Here is a 10535-nt window from a genome sequence, read left to right on the forward strand (position 1 = left end):
AATAAAATGAAAGGCATAAATGTAAGCACTGGAGATGGGAGGCTAGTGGTTCAGCGGCATCACCCGAGCAGGAAGGAAGCCTCCTACGATCCGACAAAGATTGCAAAGAGAGAGAGAGGAGGGAGGATGAGGTCGATGGTCCGACGACGTCAACCGATCATAGAAGAGAGAGGTCGGTGGTCCAGCAAATATCACAGAGAGAGAAGAGGTAGGATGAGGGTCAGGGGGTGTCACCCGAGCAAAGAGGAGGAAGGTCGGGGGTCTAGTGATGTCACTGAGGCCCGAGCAGGGAAGAGGCTTCGAGAGATGAGGGAGGCGGTCTGGTAGACCTGCATAAATGGAGCAAAAAAAATTTTAAAAAGAGCCATTCGGGCCCTAATTATAGACTCTATAACGGCGACATAAATATCGATGTTATAAAGTCTATAAGTAAAACATATAACAACAACACAAGCATATCATCGTTATAAAGTAAACCCTATAAAAGTGTCACTAAAATGTCATCGTTATTGATCTATAATAGGTACATCATTAGCGGCGATATATAGAGTTGTTATAGAGTAAAACCTATAATGGTGACATTTATATATCGTCGTTATTGATCTTTAATGATGAGATTATTGGTCGTTAAATATCATTGTTAAAGTGTTAACGACAATATTTAATGGTCATATAATATTGTCGTTAAAGACATATCTTTAACGGCGATTTATAAAGTCGCCATTATAGATATGTCTTTAATGGTGATATGTGTGCAAGGGCAAGGCATTCACGGCATTATCCATCTCCCCGTTATTGACAAAGCAATAATTGGGATATTCATGGTTGTAGTAGAGTAATAATGATGCAAAATTTATGTTGCCACTAGTACCTAGCAAGTAACAGAGACAAAAAATATGTCGTTAGCTATTGATCAATAGACGTGACTTTTGTTGTCGTCGTTAAAGAGTCACCGCTATTGACCCTCATCCTTGTAGTGTGCATATATTACAAGAAAACAAATCATTGTCGATGATATTTATCATAAGCAATATATGATTTATGGTGGCCAATAACATAACTGATGATATTTATCATTGCAACAGGCGTCGACTTTTTACGATCGTTTATATTACTATTTTTGATGATATTTATATATGATCATTTTTATAAAAATAAATTCGACGATATAATATAGTCGGTATAAAATGGTCAGTTCTAAAATGTCATCAATAATAGTATCTAAAAATGATGATAATTATAGTCGACTATAATAGTTAAAACCAATGACAAATTTCATTGTATATATTACTTAAAGCTGACGATACATATCGTCGGCTATATTAGTTAAAATCAGCGATAAATATTGTCGCCTTTATTATTTAATGTGGATGATAAATATTGTCAATTATATACTAAAGTCAACCATAATTATCATTGTTTATATATTGAAAAATCATATATGTTCAAATAGCCAACAATATTTATCATCGGTTATAGTAATTAAATTCGATGATAAATATCGTTGACTATATTTAATATCAACAACGATGTTTATCGTTGGTTTTCTATTAAAGGCAATAATAAAAAATCATATATGTCCAAATAGCTGACGACAAATATCATCGGTTATATTAGTTAAAACCGATGATAAATATCGTTGCCTATATTATTTTAAGTCGATGATAATTATCGTCATATATATATATATATATATATATTAAAAATCATATAGCCGGCAATAATTATCATTGGCATTGACTAAAATTTTTTTTAAAACCCAGCAATATTTATCGTCAACATTGACTATATTTTTGTCTGTTTTTTTTATTTACGCTGCTCAACGAACACATCTTTCAAAACCAAATTTCACTTTTGCTATGAAAATTAAACCCCTATCATCTTCACTTACTTATTGGCAATACAGAGATTTGGCTCTAGGAACCCATTATGAAAAAAAGAAGCGTCTAGAAAAATAATATGCCACTTTATTGTTAGATATGGGAATAGGACCAACCATCATTTAAAATGGCAATGATCAGGACCATGAAGGGGGAAAAGTCGAATTTCCAAATCAGAGCAATAAGCATAAAAACTGGCTGCATTTCAGACATAAAACAACTTAACATAAGGAAATGATGAAACAGAGAAACTGAGGATGATGATAAGGACAATATTAGCATGAAATGAAAAGAAAAGTGACTGATAATATATACTTACAACAATACGTATTGTGATGGGGACAGCATATATCTGCAAACACACATTCCCAAATCCAAATAATGTAAAACAAAGCCAGTTATATATGACAACCTCAAAGTACAAGACTTGCAGCCAGGGTTAAGCTAATTAACTCAGGACATGCAGTCAATAGTCAGAAGCTAGACTGAAAGGTCTTTCAACAGGTTTGTTTTTATTCAAAACCGACCCATGTCCAACCCAAATTTTTCAATGAATTGAATCATGGGACTGCTCACAAATGGTCAGAGAAGAATTTGGATTGCACAATTGGGTGTAGTCACATAGCACAGACACACAAATGGTTTTTTATTGCAGTAGATGTCCTAAATAAGAGATTTTCATGTTTGTACAGGTTTATAAAGAAATCTAAAACACAATGGTTCATGATGCACCACAACTTCATAATAAAATTCATATTTCAAATAATTAGATCCAAAGGTGTTCCTGAAAACCCCGTATTTTTTTTCAATTAAACCAAGATTTTTGAAATATTTTCACACAAACATCTTCAAGAGGGTATCAAATGGACAACATATAAATCGAACACGCTGTAAGTCAGACAGGATCAGTGTTCCCAGATTATGCCTAACATGTTTAAAAGCCCTGTAGAATAGGCCACTGATAGGGTCAGGTCCATTCGTCAAGTAGATTACTAACAAAAATATTACTGTTTGAATATGGACATGACTAACCAATCACAGATCCATATATTGTGAAATAAAAAATGACAAGGACTGTAGCTCATTGACATGATTTGCTAATGGATTTGAATGATCAAATGTTCAACTAGCAGCAGAAATCAAATTACAGCACCCACAGAACCAATCTATAACCAGACTCATTGCACTAAGCTAAGTTGCCAGAGTCTTTAATTCATGGGTTAAGAATCACCGGAACTTTAAACTTTAAGCAATTACCGTGTAGTTCTTCATCCTCTGGAAAATAGCTCTGCTGGTCAACACAGCACTGATGATGACACTAAGACCAGGTTCTGTAAGAACAATATCAGATGCACTCCTGGCTGCATCAGTAGCATCAGCAACAGAAATTCCAATATCTGCCTTCTTCAAGGCAGGAGCATCATTCACTCCATCTCCAGTCATTCCACAGCTATGCTTCCTTTCTTGCAGTTTCCTCAATTTCATACTTGTGCTCTGTCGTCACAAGTTAACAATCCACAAGGTTAAATGTTTATCAGTTGTAAGTACCGCAGTTAGTGGACAAAATGAATGATTTTATGGTCAGTATAGACAAATGTACCAGGAAATACTCCTGCAAACCCATCAGCCTTTTCGATCAACTCATCAACAGGAAGTGATGCAATGGAAGAATCCTTATCCTGACCAAGAAAAGAAGAGGAAGGGTACATGTTGGTCTCCCATTCCAAGCCTCCTCCCTGTCTCCATAGCAATAGCAAGCTGGTCACCTGAAAGGGCAGCATGTACATGAGAAATCAGAAAAGCAGTAGCTGATATGAGAAAAGCAAAAGGTGGTACTCATAGCAATATGAAATACATCCCCAGGAAAACATTGCAGGTGCCAAACCTACCCCCCTAGTTTCTGGAACTTATTGCTCTTCACATGCATAACGGATTTATGCCCATCATCAGCTTTTGAGTTTGTCAATTTGGCAGATCTAAAATTAGGACCCACTTACAATTTCAAACCTCAAATTTCTCTTTTTGTACTTTAAATTCAGATCTTTCAGGAAAGTGCACCTTTTGCCATATATAAAATAAGCATACATACATACATGTGGGTGCGTACTTAACCTAATCTTTTTCACTTTTTTAGATTGTTAACTGTAATATATTCACATTAAAAAAGAAATAAGAATGATTATATATTGATAAATTAGATATACCAGTTATCATCTTCGCGTTCACACCAAGATTGAGAGCTCTACGAATGGTTTCTGCACTGTCATATCTCGGTGGATCAAACAATGGCAACAGGCCTACAAATAGCCATGGTCCACTAGGACTCTCCTTTGGTCTTGGGATTATGCCTTGAGTCACCGCAGGCTTGATCAGCTCTCTTGTGATTCATCTGCAGTTAGTTTCAGCCTGTGGCTCCAACTAACCGAAAATGAATTGCACAAACTTTATTTTCCCTTCCACATGTTAGAAAGATAATTGCAAAAAGAGAATTACAATGAGGCCTTCCTGATTAATGAATTCTTCCACATGAATAACACTGAACGAAGATTATACAAGCACATTTTTTACGACAAAGTTGATGCTCCAGACTGCACCAGAACAACACCACCAGGAGTTTGGCCAACATGACAGGAAATTATAAGACCTTGACAATATGCATGAGAGAGAGAGAGAGCTGACCAGAACAGCTCGGGCACCAAGTGCCAAGGCTTTGAACACATCTGTTCCACGCCTGATTCCTCCATCAAACAGAACAGGAACTTTATCAGCAATAGCTTGAACAACCTATACTAACAAAATCTTTAATTGAGATGGAGTCAATATCTTTCACATGTGCTACCCACTGATCAGAGAAAAATGAAAGGAACAGGAAAAGGAAAATTATCTATTCACTAATTCATACATCATTTTGGCAAAAAGAAAATGTCACAGAATTCCATTTTCTGAGTCATTGTTTGTGACAAGTTATGTTACCTCCTCAAGAGAAGAGATTGCAGCTGGCACACAGTCAAGTTGGCGACCAACCATGATTGGAAACAATTAGTCCAGATACACCAACCTCCAGAGCCCTCCTAGCTGCACAAAAGAAAGCTAGCTTGGATCAGCAAGTAGAATTTCATTTCATTCACTGTAGCATTCTAGGTGGGCATGAGAGTCAACTTCTGTCATTAGCTAGCCTAGTTGTCTTCATCAATTCAATCCTATATTCTTTTTCTAATATATTGGATGATGTGTTTCAAGATTACATTGGTGGTTATGTTGATAAGAAACCAAGTTATGCAGTGAAAGGGCTTGCAAAACTTGATCATGGACTCAGTTATCAGACTAGTTCGCCTGTGTTCTTGATCTCCTTGGGCAGAGTCCCCAGCCAATGCAACCCGGACTTGATAAGAGTTGGATTAGACCTACAAAATTAAGGTGCTTCACCAAGTATTTCTATCCTACAATTGCGACTTATTGCTATGAAATAAAACCACCTAAATTTGTTTAATATTTGAACACTTTACTTTGAAAAAATGGAGAAAATGTAGAGAAAAAATACTGATAAACTGACCATCTTCTGCAGTGAGTAGACCCTTAATGAGAATGGGCATTTTGGTTATTGACTGTAACCACTCCACATCCTGCATAATAATCAGCAGCATCACTAAGGATAAGGATAAACAAAAGGATGAGTAAATCTTGGTATACATCATTTTAATTAGGGATGTAAAACACTAGATTAGGGTCAATTTAAATTTAACCTAACAGAAAAATCCTCTTATTTAGATTTGAAAACCAAACAAGATTAAGACAGTAATCTCCTCAATCCAACAGGCCTACAAACAATGGCAACATTCCAACCATGGCAGCATCAATAACAACCTGGTTTTCGGTTCTTGATGCTCTAGCTGCAAGCAGGATGATATAGTTCTTGTCGACGCCTTTTGCAAATATCTAAAATTGCACAAGCATGTTAGAAGAAAAAATCAACTTGAACATAGAAGGCCAGACTAATATTAAAAGTCAAAAAGTAATCCATTGAAAACTCACCTCAACAAGACTTTATCTATACTAAGTTTATTAAGTGTTAGTGTTCCTGTCTTGTCACTACAGAGCACATCCATGTCAGCCATCTCTTCAATTGCAGTCATTCTTTTTGTGATAGCCCCTAGAGAAGTGGGTATAACAACAAGAGTTATCATGTTAAAATCAGCTCCAAGTATATTGATAAAATAACAATAGGTAACACATGGATTTAGGATCAACTGATTACCTGCTCTGACAGTTTCTGTGAACCGATAGCCATAGTTACGGGCAACACTGTAGGCATAGCAATAGGTACACCTCCAATCAAGAAAACCAATAGATTGTCAATGTCATCTCTGTATCTGTGATGTTGAATTGGAAAAATCACAATGATTTCCACAATCATTCCAATAGCTCTGTAAGCATTTGGTTCTTTGTGCAATTATTGAGTAAACAAATCTAACCAAGCTTTTAGTAAATAAATTCAATCTTGATCGTTCCATAATAAGTAACATCTATGCTCATTACTCATGCTCTGTTCCACAATACGAACATCCCACAATGGAAAACAAAAAACACAAGAAATCACATCATTTTATGTTTGCTCAACCTAAATAGCATAAACAAAAAATAAACTTCAATTGTTACAAACCCCAAATCATCAATCAAACACTAAAATACATCAAAAACTTTTTTACTGTTGTAAAATCGTTTTAACCATTCTCTCAAACTGTGTCTGCCTAGCTTCCATATTAACCATCGTATCCTTCAAGTTGATGAACTCTTCTTTGGTAGTCAGTAGTCACCAACTCTTCTTTGATTGTCGTCAATTCTTCCTAAGTTGATTGAAGTGCATACCTAAGGGCATTGTTCAATGTATTGGTAGAAGAGGATGCTTGGGTCCTCATGCCTCTGATGTAGACAGGTCGTGTACCAAGGACCTCTTTAAGTATCGCAGAATCTTCCATATTGGAGTCTTGTAATGCTAATTTTGTCATCTAATTTTGCAACACGACCGTATACTTGAATTAGTTATAGTCAAAACACACAGTTACATATACAAGATCATGGAATGATTTAATTACTTTCATAATTGTTGGTTGTAGTATCACTTAGAACGTCACCGCAATGGTTTGTATGGGTTGATCTATATATCTCAAAAAACTTTATTTCCTCTCTTAAAGCAATGCTCTAAATATGAGAGAGCAGAATTAAGTTATGATTTATGGTCATATAGAAATCAACACATCTCTCTAATATGAACACATTTCTATCATATACCTATAAAATCAAATGATTATACCTTCTCTCTTCAATGTCGCATATATGATTTTGCCTCACTAGTATGACTGACCTCCAATTCAGTTGTTTCTTGCACACTTGGGCTGGATGAAATAAAGATCAATCGTTATAAATATATATTCATATATATTTATACTCACTACATAAATCCTCCATTTCGAATCGTTGAACAATATGTTGCACTCTCCTCCCACCGTGCAGCGAAAATATGTTTTGGAACATTGGCTATGGTTTCATCCTTAGTTGCATATCCCTTAAAGATATTGTTGTAATCATGGTGGATCCCTCTATAAGCTCGAGCTAACTGAACATTCAAAGCTTTCATGTCCTCTAATTGATTCATGTTCAAAGTGAAGTCGGTCTGAAACATATAACAAAACAACTAAGAGATGAGGGCCAATATACTTTGTTAAAACATAAAAGATAGGTATTACTACAATAGGGCATGATACTTACCATTATCAAGTCCTGCAAGTTCTTTTTGTATGCTTTGAACACCTTCTTCTAGGATATAGGATAAAGTTTTGCATGCTCATGCACAATGTATGTCACCCGCCCAACAAATATAAGAGCGTTTGGGCACTCTATTGCCTGTGATCCATCTGGGATACTAAATGGGATAAGGTCTTTTTGCCTCAATAGTGCAAACCTTATGCACATGTTTTTGCCCCGAGGTGCCCTCATAGATGGCGTGATTGCATGGACAAGTACATATGGTTAAAATAGATTGAATCAAGATGAAATATATGAAAAAAGAGACATAATTAACATGAAAATGATCACTTGAATGCAGCACTGCTCGATGCATCATGGTTAGGGGATGGTGCCTCCGGGAAAAGCTTATTGTCTGACTCACAAAAGAAAATACTGATGTCCCCTGACCTTGTGCGTCGTCACCAAGACGAGTGACAGGAGGCACTGGAGTACTAGCAATAGCCACCCTGCGTCTAGGATGAAATCATCCCCGCCTTCATGTCATTTGTTTCTCATTAAAAAATGGCATTAGATTAACAAAATAGAAGAGCACACACAATTTTATATATATATATATATATATATATATATATATATATATATATATATATACAATGAATTTGTTTGAATGACTACATTCAGATGAATCAAATACTTTCAATTTTTAAAAACATTCAGATGAATCAGATTAATAATTAACTCTTCCATACAACTCAAAGTAGTTTGATTAGAAATATTAATTAAAAAACACAAGCAAAACATGCAACTGAATATAGATGAGGATTGACATCTGATACAAAATATATGAAGACAGAAAAAAATATATTGTTTCTGTGAGAAGGTATACATGCCCCATCAATCTGGATCATCGGCAAAGTTTGCACTTAAATCAGTGAAATCTTCATTCTCAACATAACGTATGTCAACACGAGCCTAGATACGTATTTTTCTTGACCATCAAAAGATGTGTCATTATCGTCTAATCTCTCACTATTTTCACTTCATGATGGGTGTCTATCGGGTCAATTTGTACTTCAATCGAATCAAAGTCATCTTTATGTAATGGTGACTCTTCGTCATCATATTGAATATTTAATGAATTAGCATCTTTATCATCAAATTCAATATCATGACAATCCTCGGTGTACTCCTCTATTAATTCATCTTCTTCGTATTCACTTACTACGTCAGGAACATCGTATGAGTTTCTTGAAGATATTTTTTGCACCACATACCAACTTTCGCCCAATTTGGTATCAAAAAGGTAAAAGCACTATGTATGATGACATGCTAAAATAAATGATTAATTATCATACCATGTCCGATTTGTATAGCTTGTCTCATTCCCTGATCTTACTTAGGTAAAAGAACTATATAGCTTGTCTCATTCTCAGACATGGCAAAGTAAGTATCTTGTAGTAGGGCTCTCTCTTGCAATCTCCTAAGGATGAGATATGAAAAACAACCAAATTATATATGCTACTTCACTTAAGAAAGATTATGGAAAATGTACCTAATGTAATCTTGAATTTTTACGCAATTATCTAATACAGATCATTGAGCCCTAGCTAAAGAAACATCATTCTGTGATACCAACTTAGAAACTTCTAACCCACTAGCTCATTGAGAAAAAACAGATAATCCTATAGTGGTTATCAACCGGTAAACCATCATAGTTACGCTCTTCACGGTTATGTCTTGTTTCAATTTCACGTATATACATAAAAAACAAACTCGGCCATTCATCTGATATATGTCTTTGTAATTGATCCTTCTGGACGTACGTTGTTTCTTACAAAATGTTTAAGTTTTTCAAGATATTGTTCAATTGGATACATTCAACGGAATTGTACAAGTCCTACAAGCTCAGTCTTCCGAGGTAAATGAACTGCTAGATGCACCATAATGTCAAAAAAAGATGGTGGCAATATCCTTTGCAACTTTCATAGAATCAAAGTTATATCATCCTTCATGCGGGTCAAGACATCTACTTTTAAAGTCCTAGCACATAATTCTTTCAAGAATATGCCCAACTTAGATAAAGTTGTAAAAAATTGTTTATTGGTGAATCAACGAATTACAATAGGCAGTAAGTGTTGAATAAAAATATGACAACCATGACTTTTTATTCTCACTATCTTAGCATCGTTGATGTTCACACATCAACCGATGTTAGATGTGTAGCCATCAAAAAAATTTACCTCTTTTAGCCAAGAAAGGCAATTAGTCTTCTCAGGTCCTACCAATGTGAACGTTGCCACTGGCACATATGTAGACGTGTCATGGCTCTGTATATGCAAATTTTGATGTATGCCATTGCATGTAGATCTTTTCATTCATTTTCATTGTCTTTTGTTCTCAGATCTAGCAGTACACTTAACACATTGCCACAAACATTTTTTTTAATATGCATGACATCTAAGTTGTGCCTTAACTTCAATGTCGACCAATAAAGCAATTCTCATAAGATACATCTCTTGGTCCAATTCAACTCAATCTTGCTACGCTTCGGCCTTCTTGTATCCTTCCCGAATGACCTATGTGAAAGTTGTGCCAACTACATATTTAACACCTTATCTCCAAGTAATTCTTTTGATGCTATCCTAGTCTCGATAGTGCCATCGAATAAATTCTTTTGCCTTCGCCATGGATGATCTCGAGGTATACGTCTTTCTACCAAACTCAAGCCATTTATATTTTGTATCTATGTTACACATGGGACACACAAGTTTACTATTAGTAGACCACCCAAATAGGTTTGCATATGCAGGAAAATCATTTATGGTCCATAAGAGTGATGTATGCAACTGAAATGTATGAACTATGGATTCATCATATGTATGCAAGTCGTGGTACCATAATTCTTTTATA

At 35.4% G+C, this 10535-nt stretch overlaps 1 pseudogene; it reads right to left on the bottom strand.

Annotated features, from left to right (window-relative positions):
• Window positions 1-230: 230 nt before the first annotated feature.
• On the bottom strand, window positions 231-6856 carry LOC149839745 (plasma membrane ATPase 2-like; annotated as a pseudogene).
• Window positions 6857-10535: the final 3679 nt, after the last annotated feature.

This window comes from Nuphar pumila, chromosome 4, assembly GCF_984573655.1.
Source record: "Nuphar pumila chromosome 4, dmNupPumi1.hap1.1, whole genome shotgun sequence".
Lineage (NCBI taxonomy): Eukaryota > Viridiplantae > Streptophyta > Magnoliopsida > Nymphaeales > Nymphaeaceae > Nuphar > Nuphar pumila.